This window comes from Abrus precatorius, unplaced genomic scaffold (genome assembly GCF_003935025.1).
Source record: "Abrus precatorius isolate BTA unplaced genomic scaffold, Abrus_2018 Scaffold2, whole genome shotgun sequence".
In the NCBI taxonomy this organism is placed as follows: Eukaryota; Viridiplantae; Streptophyta; class Magnoliopsida; order Fabales; family Fabaceae; genus Abrus; species Abrus precatorius.
The window spans coordinates 2,769,571-2,785,589 of NW_020874362.1; positions in this window are offsets into that span (position 1 = coordinate 2,769,571).

A 16,019-nucleotide genomic window follows, 5' to 3' on the forward strand; every position below is an offset into this window, starting at 1 on the left:
CTTAAGACAGTGTTGATTTTGAAAAGGATTTTATTAGTTTTAGTTTTAAAAGCTTTTTTTACTAATACAATAGTTATTGCACGAAATTATTAACAGAATTCTATAAATAATATATGTATTTACAGAAGAATCAAGTCTTCTTATATCATTGAGTGTATCAATTAAGTAGTATACTATTTTCTATTGTATTTTTTTCTAGAACTTTTAATTCTGATAATAAATCTAAGTTTTCTATTATTTAGAGGTTATTTTCACTCATTCTCATATGCAACAATATTGTTATGCTATTGAAAAGGACAAATATAATGTTAAGTAAAAGAATATGGGCGAAAGTTACTTCAATATCAAATTCATCAAAATTAGGAAATGCTTGCAATGCTAATAGAAAGAACAATAAGTTTTAGAATTTATTGTTTAAAATAAAAATATTTTAATTAAGATTAATTGTATTAAAATGTCAATTAAAAAAGTATAAATACTATTAATTACGATAGAATAATGATAAAATGGAAATTTTAAGGTTGATTTGATTTAGTTTTGATTTTTAATTTTTAAAAATTATATTTTAAAATAAGGCTTAATTATATTTTTAGTCCTTATAAATATTAAACATTTTGTAATAAGTCTTTATAAAAAAATTTATTAGGATATAGTCTTTAAAAAGTTAAGAAATTAGGATTTAGTCTTTAAGAAATTAAGAAATTAAAATTTAGTTCCTATCATCAATTTTCTTCTGTTAAGTACTGAGCTGATTAAAGAAAAGTCAACTCAGCACTCCCATGTGACATACCATATCATTTAATTTAATAATATTTTATTATTTAAAATTATTATTTATAAATAAATCTTTAAATATACTTTTGATATTTATAAAAAAATCCCTTTTCACTTTCGCTTCTTTCTCCTTCTCTGTTGGACACCCCTCCCACACCCTCATCCCTTGCCTTTAAAGGTTAAACTCTTTGTTTGAGTCAATAAACAAGTCAAATTGGTCTAGCTGCACTGATTTAGGTTACTCTGTCATTGGTGGTCTTCTCACCCTATCACCTTTAACGCAACACTACCAAAGATATTGACTAGGTTCATGCTTAATCTATTAACACTCAATGATTATACAATGTTAATATTCTTTTCCCTAAGTGATTACCCTAATGATCATGCAAGGTAAAAGGCAGAGAAAACATAAAGATCCTATGGATTTGTTAATTTAATAACAGTTGGAAGAGAAGGATTAAGTTTGATTTGTCTCGCTTTTTGTCCTGTTTTATCCTATAGTTCCATTAACTACATGTGGTACCTTACGATGCAATTAATTATGAAATGCTAAGGGTGATCAATTCTTAACATGAATAATTCAATTCAACAGGATAAAAACCAAACACAAAGAAAGCAACATTATTATTAAACGTAAAACTTAGAGTGTGAAATAGGATTCACCATAGCCCTAGCTATGAATTTAGCTACTCATAGCAAAATAAACAATGAAAAATAAAATTAACCAATCCATAAAACACAAAGAGAATTCAAACAAGAGAACAAATGGGAGAAAAGATGAAAAAAGTTCTTGTTTTGCAAGAGATGCTCAATCACTCGCTCGGACTCCGAAAGAGTTCGTCGTCTTTGCCAATAATCTCTAATAACTCTCAACAGTGATGTGAGTTAGAACTAAGAAGGGGAAGATGGTGTGCAGAAAAAGGTGTGGGATGAAGTAGAAGTGTCTACAGTTCAAGTCTTGGAGTATGGAGTATAAGGCCTCTTTATATAGGATATGTTCTAAGTTCTCGATTGATTGAGCTCTATTTTTTTGAATTACTTTTATCCATTATCATAATCTTAATCGAAATCTTCATTTGAATTTTAAATCCAAATTTGGATCAAAACTCCCACAAGGTTTAAATTTTGAATTAACATTTTTAAATGCAGATCCATTCAGCACGGCCATGCATCCTCATCCAGCACGGTCGTGCTAGACAACGAAACACGCCCATGTAGCTTGTAAAGCACGGTCGTGCATAAGTACGGGAACCACTGAAATTATCCAAGTTTTTGTTCAGAATATTCCTAAAAAACACCAATGGTTCTCTTATGCTTATCTACGAAAATTAATATTAAAACTAGTGAAAAACCTCCATGAAATAAACTTCAATTACAAAAATATAAGTCATAAAGTACATCAAAATAATCAAATATCAAGGATGTAGGCTTTCTAAATCATTATTTCAAACAAGAGGAGGGAGAGGAGTGTATGGGGAAGGGGAAGAAGAAGGAAGGGGGAAGGATGTGTAGCAGAGAAGGAAAGGGATGGAGGTAAGGGGAGGAGTGTCAATAAAGAGACGGAAAGGAAAAGTGAAAAGAACTTTTTTGTAAATATCAAAAATATATTTATGGACTTATTTAAAAATATTAATTTTAAATAATAAAATATTATGAAATTAAATGACGTGGCATGCCACATGAAAGTATTGAGTGGGCTCCCGTTAACTAACTCAGCATTTAATAAAGAGAGTTGACGATAAGTCAATCTTAATTTCTTAACTTTTTAGGGACTAAATCTTAACAAAAAATTTTATAAGGACTTATCATAAAATGTTCAATATTTATAAGGACCAAAAACATAATTAAGCCTTAGAATAATTTTATAAAATTGTTTTTAAGAAGAAAAGTTATTTAGTTTTCAAAACTGTTTTTAATTGAATTTTCATTAGTTTTGGAAAGAGAAATAGAAAAATAAAAACAAAAGGCACACTAAAAGTTCAACTTCTCTTTCCTCCCATATCTACACAGTCACAACTCTACCTCTTTCAAAAAATGTATGTCGAAAGAAATTTGCAAACGGCACGAACTAGACAAAAACAAAAATGATCTTTTTCCTTATATTTTATCTAAAAAAGAGAAGAATTTGTACAACATCAACAAGGAGAAAAATAGCTTCAGATTTGAGGCAATTAATTAGTATGAATTAAATACTATAATTCATATAGTTCCAAAATTTCAAAACCCAGCTATAAAATAAAATGGATACTTTGATTCCTTAACTCAATTATTAGTATACTTATAGTCTACTTCTTCCCCATACTACGAGGGAAAGGGAAAATGAAAAAACTACCATTAAAGCAGCCCATGCAAGACTTACTATATCCATGTAAATTTTGTCTCCTATCTCTATAAAAAGGAATCATTTTTTTATTGTTCACAAATATTTCTCTTGTATTTATTTTTCTTTTGTATTATTAACTAATAATATTATAATAAGAATACTATTCTAATATAGAATAAGAATACTATAATAATAGTGAAATTGCTGGTACAAAGTCAAAAAAGGATTCTGGGCTAACACCATTGACGAAAAATTCTATTAAAACATCTAACAAATTCTTATATGATTTTTAGTAAAATCGGAAAACATTAAGTATAAACAAAATATCCAGAAACATCCTTGGAAGTTTTAAGAGAATGAATGTTATTAACAGGTAGGAATAATAAGACCTGGATTTTATCCCCCCTATTTCATTAAGTAATTTCATTAAGTAAAAAAAAAAATAGAAAAAAGACAAATTACTTTGCATACTCATACTCTTATTTCCATTCGATCTAATCCTTAGCGTCTCCTGATTCGTTCTCTAAAATAATCGGAGGATAGCCTGCCTATTTAATTCTTTGACTAGAGGTTACCGAAAAGAAAGATTTTCTATTTGATTCTATTTCCATTCGAATCAACTTGACCTTCCGGCACTGGGCAGGCGTCAGCCCCCATACATGGTCTTACGACTTTGCGGAGACCTGTATTTTTGGTAAACAGTCGTCCGGGCTTGGTCACTGCGACCCCTTTTGTGAGGAGGCACCCCTTCTCCCGAAGTTACAGGGCTATTTTGCCGAGTTCCTTAGAGAGAGTTGTCTCAGAAACCTTTGCACGCCTCCGTTACCTTTGGGGAGGCCTACGCCCCATAGAAACTGTCTACCTGAGACTGTCCCTTGGCCCGTAGGTCCTGGCACATACTTGAACAAAAGAAGCGTGGGCATTTTCGATAGAAGAACTTGTTCCTTGTCTTGATCCCAACAAACAATTCGAAATGCCTCGACTTTTTTAGAATAGGTCCGAGTCAAATAGCAATGATTCGAAGCACTTTAGACTATTTTGGAAACCCAAGGATTCAATCGTATGGATATGTAAAATACAGGATTTCCAATCCTAGCAAGAAAAGGAAGGGAAACGGATACTCAATTTCAAGTGAGTAAACAAAATTCCATACTCGATATCATAGATACATATAGAATTCTGTGGAAAGCCGTATTCGATAAAAGTCGTATGTACGGCTTGGAGGGAGATCTTTTATATCTTTCGAGATCTACCCTACAATATGGGGCCAAAAAGCCAAAATAAATGATTTTAGTCTTTATAAGTTATAAAAAAACGGATTTCCCCTTTCACGCTCATGTCACGGCGAGGTACTGCAGAAGAAAAAACCGCAAAATCTGATCCAATTTATCGTAATCGATTAGTTAACATGTTGGTTAACCGTATTCTGAAACACGAAAAAAAAATCATTGGCTTATCAAATTATCTATCGAGCTATGAAAAAGATTCAACAAAAGACAGAAACAAATCCACTATCTGTTTTACGTCAAGCAATACGTGGAGTAACTCCCGATATAGCAGTAAAAGCAAGACGCGTAAGCGGATCGACTCATCAAGTTCCCATTGAAATAGGATCCACACAAGGAAAAGAACTTGCCATTCGTTGGTTATTAGGGGCATCCCGAAAACATCCAGGTCGAAATATGACTTTCCAAGTAAGTTCCGAATTAATGGATGCTGCCAAATATTTTAAAATAAATGTTTAGATGCTAAAATAAAAAAAAAAAATAACAAGAAAACTAAGGACACAAATATATTTAAGCCATTATGAGTAATTTGTAAAGCTTTAAGCTTTCAACATGAATAAGTTTTTTAAAATTAAAATCAATAAAAATTTACTTAAGATTAAAAATGTCTCAACAATAAATAAATAAATACAATTTATCAATTAAAAAAATGAAAACTAAAGTTAAGTAAACTAATGTTTTAAGTGATTTCATCTTACAAAGTCCAAAATATAAACTTATAATAAATTAGTAAACATTTTAATAAATTATTTAAATTAGTTCTAAAAAGTCTCATTTTAAAATTTACTTTAGGTTAGATATATGTTAGTTGGACCAGTCCTGATGTCTGGGAAAGAAATGACAGTGTTATATTAAAGGAAATTCGAAAAATTAAGACCAATATTTTTAACAAATTAAAATTAAAAGAAAGAGATGAAATTATATTTAAACAATAAAGAGATATAAAAGATCTTTGTGTAATTGGTCTGAAATAAAATCACTTATACACGCCACAGGTTAGGCCCAAATATTTGGGCTGAACCATTAGTCCCTTACAGTATATACCTATGGGCGTTGACCCAGAAAACAAAAAAAAAATAAAGAAGCCTATGAATATTTTTCTGTCTTAAAGTTGTTAGGCTGGTCACAAAGCCCAAAACACCACCTCCCTTTTAAACGAGGAGATTGTTATTTGCTCCACTCGTTTTCATTATTTAATATTTGCATTACCTATTTGATTATAATTTTAAAGTTTAATTTTCGAAAAATAAATTTTTAAAATAATTTGTAAATGATTCTCAAAATTTATTTTTAAAAAATATAAATCAATTTTAAAAACTAAAATTTGAAAGTAATTTATAAATTATTTTTATAATTTATTTCTAAAAAATAATAATTGTAAAAAAATAAATTTTGAAATAATATAAATAAACAGGGTGATATAAAATATTATTTCCTAATATAAGTAAATATCTATTACCTAACGTATTTGCAGACAGGCCTGGCCTCTGCATTGCCTGTAAGAATAGAAGTTTGATTTTCCACAGGACACTATTGCTGGTACCCTTGACCAAAAAGATAATCGTAGCTCGATAATTATACTTATGATTTTTTTTACTCTTTCAAAGATAATATTTTCCCTAAAAGTTGGATCATTATAATACTTTTAGGAAAATCCTTTAAGAACAAGAAATAGCATACTCAAATAATTTATTCAAATTTGCTATGTGAAACAAATAAGTACATTATCATTTTATATTAAGGGTTTTGTTAATCTTAATTTTTAGGGTTGAATTTAAACATTTACAAATAAAAAAATTTATAAAAAAGTACATAATTATTGTATTGAAATTATAAAAATACAATAAATATTTTTTTAATAAAATTTTATTATTATTAGTTGCTTATTTTCAATCTTTAGAGTTGATGTTAACAAAATTTTTATATTAAATAATCCAATAAATCAAATTCTTTTCTGCATTAGTTATTGATTGATTCAATTTACCTTACTAATGTAAATATAGTCCATGTAAGTGCTTTTTTTTTTCTTTAAAATAAGTTTCATTATCCTCCGTTAAGTGTTTGTTACAAGGTTATATATTTATGGTTTTTTACGTGTTTATGGTCTTCTATTTCTCCTCCAAAAGTGTTGATTTTCGCGTGGATGATGTTGATGGATAGATACCTAAAGGAATGAATCTTGCAAAAGAGAAACATCATTTGTTACTGTGCACATTATGTAATGCGCAAGAGGAATCTTTTTCTCATTTATTCCTTCGGTGCTACATATCAATACAGGTTGGTATAATCTTTATTTTTGGTTGAGTTTTTCTTGTCTGTCTGACTTAATAGGAAAATCCCACTTTTACAAGCATGCACAACTAGTGACTGGTAAAAAGACCAAGAAGGTATGAAAGATCACTTGGCTATATATATCAGTGATGTGGTCTTTATAGAATCTTGAAAATGGAGTTATTTTTAATAATGAGCGTGTTGTCACCGAAATTTCGGATCTTATTATGACTAGATTAGGTTATGGCAAAGCTGGAGCTAGAGTTTTTTTCTTTTTTCTTTTAATGGTGTATTAATCTGATGCAATATTTCAAGTGCTGTTGATTTATAAGTATTTTCCTAGTAGTTGTTGTATTTTGTTTGTCACTTTGTTGTCGATACAAAAAACTCATTGTAAATGTTTTAATATTTTTGAAAAACAAAGATGAAAATAAAAACTTTTCACATTTAATGTGAGATAAATTATTCCCATGCTTTGACGCATTAATAAATGGTAAAAAGCTGCCCAAACAGCCAAAGCAACTTGGTTTAGCAACTACTGGGTCAGGTCTTTTACCTGCAGTGGAAGAAAAAGTACACTCGTAATGTTGAACATATGGTTTAGTCATAGTCTACAGTTAAAATAATCACATGGCTCACTGATAAACACACCAAAATGTCTTCCCTATATAGATTCCCGTTTCATCGTTCCAGTAAGCCTAACGTTTGAATCCAACCATATATCATCCACGTTGCTATTTTATTATACAAATTAAAAATTAAAGCTGACACCATACCTACACTCCATGTTGTGTTGCTTAAAGTACATATTTTCGTGCGCTAGTCACTATAGTAATGATCGCCACCTTTAACAACTTGGATGGCCATAAAATCACTTCAATACCCCAGAGTGGCTTTCTGGTCATGTGATTTTCTGTAGACATGAAAAGACAACGATGCAAAGCCACTAGTCAATTTGCATGCAAATTGACCTCTAATGACAGACTATACATGGCGGGCTATATAGCTATATTATGCTGCAAAGCTATATAGCCGCACTTCTTGGGAGAGAAAGATAAAAATAAAAAGCAGTACAATTTTTCGGGTTAAATTAAATATTTTTTTATATTTTAAAATATATTAAAATTTAATTTTTGGCCTTAAAAAATTGTTTTTTAATTTTAATATTAAAAATATTCTTAATTATTCTCTCTAATTTTTGTTAAAAATAAAATTAGATTATTCTTTAAATAAATAGGTCTAGATTATTTAATAATTTTAAAATTTAAACTTGACCTATTATCTATTATACTTTTTATTAAGTCTAATCTATTTTTTAAAAAATTTATTTTAACCTAATAACTTTTTTAATAGTTTATTCTATAATAAAAAAAAGAAAATTTCAAAAATTAAAAATGACAGAATAAGAGTAAAGCTTAATATTATTAGAAATGTCTAAAAAATATCATATTCGTAAAGCAGAAATATAAATAATTTCTGTGAATATAGAAAATATACAAAGTTAATATTAATTATTAGTCAATTTGAATGAAAATTTGAGAATTATTATTTTATTAATAATTATTATATTAATGAATATTTATAGAATAATAAATATGAAATATATTTTAAATAAAAACATTTTTTTTAAAATAAATAAATTAATTAAATTATTTCTAAAAAGATGAGATTAGGATTCAAATATACTAATATTAGTATTATTTCATTAAATATTAATATATTCTTATAAAAAATTATGAATTTTTTCTATTCTATTACTAATACTATTAGTAATATTTTGTAACAGTATTAGTAATGAGAGATATTGGACACTAAATATTATTAGTATCTTTAAGAATATTAGAGCTATACGGATTCAATAAACATAATCGAGATAGTGCAAATATAAATTAGTATTATTTGTATAAAATATAGGTAAAAGACTCTAGGAAGTAAAGTTCTTTCTCAGATAGTATAAAGTAGAAATACTCTTCAACTTCAATAAAAATGATTATAATTTTTAATTTAAGATTTTATTTATTTTAAAATTTAATTTATTTAATATATTATTATATTATAATTTTTATATAAAATTATTTAATATATTATTATAAATTTTAAATAAGTCATTCTAATAAGTCTAATAATTTTTTAAAATTTAAGTTTAATCTATTTAATTAATTAAATTTTAAAAAAAATATAAATTAAATTTATTAATTAAATAAGTTAAGTTAAACTAGAGTTTAAAAAAGTTAAGTAAGATAGTTTGACTTATTTCTATCTCTTATCATTGTTAATATTTTTGTAGATGCTAAAATAAAAAATAATTTTACTGAGACTAAAATCAAAAAATAATTCTTCGTATGGGATCGATAGATCCTATAACACCTCTTCGAATATAGATCTATTAAGATATAAAAATCACAAAAAAATGAAAATTTAAAAACAATAAATGTAATAAAAAAATAAATATAAAAATTATAAGTGTGAAAATTAAGGTTGTTTGGTTTAACTTTAAAAAGAGAGTGGAGCATGGAGGCCCACACGCATGTTCCTTTACCTCTATAAAAGCCCCTCTATAGGACTTCGTTTTTGCAACTCAACTGCATGTTTACCTCTTATTTCGAAATATTGGCACCTCTTTTCCTTGCCTTGGAAATCATTGTTCAAGATACTCGGCTTTCTTTGGTTACCGCGCTTACCCGAATATCTATCTAATCTCTTTTCTTCCCAAAACACGATCAACTAGCTAGTTTCCTTATGGCACAAAACATGTCCATTTCCTCTTTGATTTTTCTTGCACTGATAATTTTCAGCTATAGGTTTCAGTGTATCGAGGGACGATATCTCAAGTCTGATGAAGGAAATCAAAACCTTATGAAGCATAAGGAACAAAACGACATCCATGATGGCGTTTCAAGCACAAATGTAGCCACATTATTCACAAACGGGCCTCCACCAGCGTCACCAAATGCGGGGGTTGAGGCAACAGAGGCACCACGGACTCCTCCTCATGGTGTTGATGATTTTAGACCCACAGACCCTGGACATAGCCCTGGTGTTGGACACTCCATTCACGACTAAGACAGTATCTCGCTTCATAATGAATTCGGTGTCATTAAGAAGTAAAATGAATTAACTATCTCTCGCAAAAGTTAAAATATCTTATGTTATTCTCTTCTGTCACGAGAGAAGTTTTATTTATCTTACCTTTTTATTTTTTTCTTATAAATATTTATGTAAAAATTATCCAAAATTGACACTATGTGTCATAGTTTGTGTTGCTGTACAATATAAGTGAATTGAATTTGATTTAGATATCATAATATGTAGCATATTTTTACATTTGATTCTCATTTTTAAATATTTTCTTTGGTTTATAATCAGAATAAAAAAAAAACATTTTTGTTTAACTAAATGCAAGTAATTATAAGTTAGGAAATAATCATAAGATACCAAAATGAACATTAAAATTGTTACAAACGAAGGAATTAATGACTGCATAAACGAATTTTATTTTATTTTACCAAAATATGAACATAAAGGTGAATATATAATATCTTACCTAAAGTCATATGCCATTATTCTCACCCTAAATATGAGATTTTCTTTCTTTCTTTCTTGGAAAACAATATAGAAAGATTTTGCTCCCATTTTTAATAATCGAGCAATTATGAGCACCTTTTTGGACTAAATTTGGTAGGAAACTTAAATTTCTTGAAATCATTACGGCCCAATATCTTAAGCCCAAAAATAACCTTGTTAATATAATAATTTAAATATTTAAAACTTATATATATCCATAAAACCAATTGATCTTTTAAATTAATACAAACTAAAAACATTCTTAGCTTTTGAGAATAGACAAAGGTATTCTACAACACGTTCACGTTTAATTTTGTTAGAAAGTTAGGATTAAGATATTTTACAAAACAAGTTTCAATTTTATATTTTTCAATAATTAATATTTATTATTTATCTATAAAATTTTAACAAACTATTACGTTATACTTTTTTAAAAAAACTTATAATACACTTTTTCATATATTAATGAAATATAAAATTACATTTTATAATTTGAAATATAACAAATATTATTCTTTTATGAGCATAATTAAGACTTTTTTAATGGAACAGAATAGGATTACTTTTTTTTATGTATATGGTTGTAAAATGTGCAGAGTCATACTAATTGATGAGTAATGATATTGTGATTTTTTTCATGAGGTCATTCAATTTATTTCATATTTATTATAATTAAGTATGCAAATAAGTCTGATTTATACTGGTCCATTATTTAAGTTCACGATTAAATGAGTCATCAACGTGAATTTATTTTTAAATGAATATATATATATATATATATATATATATATATATATATATATATATTTTATTAATGAGAACGTCACAAACAATTTAGAAAACAATTTTAGGATATCTAAAATTTAGAAAATTAGTCCTTAATAAAAGAACTAAAAAGAAAGGAATTTAATCTAAAATATAAATATCACAATCCATAACCAAATTTATATGGATTAAATTATCAGCAGATTAATTAACTTTTCTAAAAATATGCATCAAACTAATATAATTATAATTTTGAAGTAAATAGCAAATATACCAAATTAAGAGAATACAAATTTGATGAATATCATTTGTATATAAACTATATTGAATAACTTCTTTAGAATCATTTTTAGTACACATATTCTTAAGCCATTTAATTTTGATTAATTGCAATCTTTCAAAAATAACTTTAAATTTAATTGATGAAGGAGAGAGAGATAACAGAAAATTAACTGTTTTTTTATTTTTATGAAGCTAGCTATAAATGTCGCATTAGGATTCCTTAAACACCCCCACATGTAGTCAAGTGATCATTTTGAGTAATAGAATCATCAACATTCAACTTTAGTTACCCTTTAATTTGACGATTCCAAGAAATTAAGGAGTCCAACATGCTTTACTCCTTTAAGGTTTGGAACGTGCAGAAGGGATACAAATATAATTTGTGAAATGATGCTTTCATATTCTTGCCATAAGGATTTCATAAGATTTATAAGGAAATGATTATCATCCAATGTTAACTTCTTATGAATCCTTTAAATCCTATTAAGGATCCTATATTTCCTATTAAAAATATTACCAAAAGGAGAATTTAATCCAAATAGTAATATTATTTTAAAACTTATTAATGTTCTCTTCCCAAGAATTAGATAAAAAAAAAGCAATGTTTTTTTTTAACTTGACTAGAAAACTCATTATGGGTAAGTCAAGGTTTTAAAAATTTAAACGGTTTTTGTCTAAAAGAAGGATATGACTCAGATTTGACCCTTAACCAAAGAGTAACATGATTATTAGAATTGAAATACGGATGAAGTTGTTTAAAAATTGGGATTTCCAAGGGTTATTAACAACTACTTTATTTAATCTCTCTTTAATTTTTTTTTTGTCAAGTAAAAAGTGTATTTTTAAAACCCAAGCTCTCTAATCAAAGTCATGCAAACAACTTGTAAAGGATCTAATAGAACTATGATTTAAAATTTTACCACCTACTTTTTCATAAGCAAAAAGAATAGCATTAAAACCACCCCCACATACCAATGAAGATTATTCTAAATGCCAATAATTTTTAACTCATCCTAGAGACTAGCCCTTAAATGCTCTTAAGGGTTAACATATATAGTAAGCAACATCCAAAGATCTAAATAATTAGAGTAAACTTTCATGTGAATGACATATCTAAAAGTTCCAAGAATTAAAATTGTAAAATTAATTAAATTCTCAGAACACCAAATATTCCTTAAAAACCTAACAATCTATATTTTAACATGATTAGCAAAATTAATTTTCTGAATAAAAAATTCAGATATTTTCTTAGATATTCTAGTTTTAAAAATAGTTTTAAAATTCAGATTATATTATAATATCATTAACTAACCTAAGAAAGGACTTATTATTGGCTATCTTATAATTTCAAAACAAACAATTTATAAATTCAAAGAGAAGGGGTTAATAACATCCTGAGAAAGTTGAGGAGATTCAATATTAGGTTCCTCCTCAAATTTATATGCAAATTTGTTACATGTATACTAGATTTTGGTGGTTAAGTCATCACTAACAATATAGATATTATTAACTAAGTTAGGAAGTCTATTTATGGGCATAAATATAGTATTAGTTCCCGAGTTCCAATCTTGAATTAAAGAAAAATCTAATAGGTTTTCTATCTATCCATCCTTTTGGTAATTTCTATAAATAGTTTTCCAAGAACTATTGATCAAACTGAATATTTCTTTATCTTTAAATATCTTTATATCATCCAAAATCATGTTATTAACCTCTTTATTTTCTTCTTTACTATAAGAGAGGCTTTTGCTTGACTAGAAAAGTTTTGCTCATATTTCTAGTTTTTTAAATTTTGAGTTCTCCTATTATTTTGTAGATGCTTAGGGTTCCTTGAATGATTTGTTAGGCCTAGCTTGGAATGATGGCTTTAGTCAGGGTGGCCATGGTATATGGAATTCCTATTATCTTTATTTGGTACCTCTTTTGAGTTAACCAACAAATCTTGAACTAGAGAAAGTATTTGTAGGTTTATTTGCCATAATATGTAAATTAAAAGTTTTTAAATTATATATTTTTTTCTCTTAGAGGCCTCTTAACAATTATCTAAGGACCAAAATGACTTCAATCATCATCCTTATGGCATTCTAGAGAGTTTATCTTAGAGCCTTCCATTGTTCAAGTATTCATTCTACAATCCATATCTTGACATTCTTGAACTATTTCAGTTTTGTTAAATGAATTAACTTGTCCCTAATTATTAGTCTCATGACAAGATTCTTGTCTATAACCATATTTTTTATAAGAAAAGCAAATTAGATAAAGGTCTTCATATTCTATTTTTATTCCTATCTCAAAACTTTAAAGGATGGAGGAAGTTTTTTTCTATGGTCATTTTTCACACAAATCTTAGCAAATTTTTCTTTAGATATGATTGAAGTATGAGCATTTATTTTTAACATAGAACCTATACAAGACTCTTACCTGTATAAGGAATTTTTCATTCTATAACTCAAGAGGCATATCTCTGAACCAAACTACAATTTTTCTAAACTAATGATCTTTAGACCCAAATAGAGGTCTCCAATATTTAACCATAAGGTAATGATATAAAACTAAACAAAGTTCTTCTAAGAGAAAAAATCTATAGTCCTCTATTACTATCAAACTTTACTAAAAAGAGTCTCTCATTTAGGTCAAGAATCTTTAAATCTCTACTTCTATCTTACAATGATTCCAATTTACCATTCATATATTTCAAAGAAATAAATTTCCCATAGAATTTAACTATAAGGTTGGATTTGGATGAAGTAATTAAAAATTTTAAAGAATTTAAAATTTTAAGAAATTTAAATTACATCATTTAAATATTATTTTAAAATATTTTGTTTAAATAGAGTAATTAAATTTACTTCATTTCAAATATTTTAGCCTGAAGAGAGGAATTAAATTACTTGTATTCTTAAAAATCCTTATATTTGATAAAATTAATTAAAAATATGAAATTTAAATTTATAATTAATTATAATTAAATAAAAATAAGAATGGAACACACAATAAATTAAAAAAAGTAATTCTAAATTTTTACTCTTTTGTTAAGATTTAGAATTCTTTAATTTTAGTCAATTAAAAATTTTGTTAAAATTCTTAAATTTTAAATTCTTTATCTAAAAAACAAATTTTAACCTAAAAAATTATAACTTCTTTCAAAAATTAAATTACCTACTTAAAATAACTCATACAAACATTAGATAAAAGTATTTTTTTTATGAAGCATATCATTGTTGCAAAATTTTCATATTTGAGCATAGTTATAAGAAGTTATTACTTTCGTGTCATAATCCTCCTTATTTAATAGTAAATTAAAATCTTTAAACAGAAAAATAATTTTAAAAATAATATTTTAAAATATTATAAAAATAAATAAGCCTAAACAATTACATGAATCGTACCAACAAGGATTTGGTGATTAACAAGCCACGATGAATAAAGCTCAAACCCCGAAAAATAGTTATTGAAGTACTTGTTATTTGTGATAATATTAAAAAATTGTCTGACAACCACACCCGATATTGTTTATATTCTATAATAATAAACTAGTTTTAAAAAATAATTGAATAAACACAGCTCGTACACCAAAGCGAAAAAGCCTAGGCCTAGCTAGGCAATAGCCACCACAGACACAACCACCCTAATGCACTTTGATTCTGCTTTCTCAAATATAAAAACCAAAACCTGAGATTTATGGCAATCTCATTAGTTTATTAATTTATGTACTTCAACGAGTTGATGAGTTAGTGGGATGCGCGGGAGAAGTGAGGGATATTCCACAATCTCTGGAGCCAACATTTTGGTAGATTCTCCATTCATTTAATTCCTTAGGGTTTTGTTTTGCTCTTTTGTTCGTTTCATTATTCTCAGCTGTTTTCTGGAATTTCTATATTGATTACAAAAATGACTGGCTAAGTGACATATTCAAGTGGTGGGGACCCTCTTACCATGCTGCTTTTGACTTCAATTCATTTGCTTCTCCCTCTTCAGCATCATTTCTTAATTAAGGCTCATTCATAGTTGTAAATTGTTTTGAAAATAAAATGGCATTAGGGATGGCAATGGTAGGGTATGGGTAGGGTACTACAGTACCCATCCCCATATTCGCATTTTAAAAAATTACCTGTACCCGGCCCCATACCCGCATGGGTATGAACATTAATCTCCGTACCCGTATTCTCTGGGTACCCGCATACCCGTCTTGTACCCATTATCCGCGCTTGTTTAAGAAAAAAATATTTATAAAGAAAAATATGTTTATATAACTTCACATAAGTAGCATAATAATACAAAAATTTAATATGTAATTGCCGAATAAGGTACAAATATAGATAAAAAATAAATATTCAAAGATCATAAACGTTAAATGTACCTTAATATAATAATTTTCTAAACTAAAATTCTTAGAAACAATAAGCAAAACTAAACACACAAGTTATATTTGTCAGTGATAATCCTATCTTGTGTGAGATTTGATTGTTGGTAATGTTAAAACGACAACGAAATAGATTTGTACAATGGTTGTCCCTTCGTGTGGGATCACGTAGTAACCTCTTGTGACGACATTAACAATTAACTCTAATGAATAACATTTCATAGTTTTATTAAGTTTTAGCGAGACAGACATTAAGAATGAGAATAGAGTTAGAGTAGAGAAATTCAATACTAACAACAGAAAGTTGATACATAAAATATTTTTTTTAACTTTTGAATTTGAAATTGTAAGAAAAATAATAGATTTAATTAAAATAATATAATATAATTAA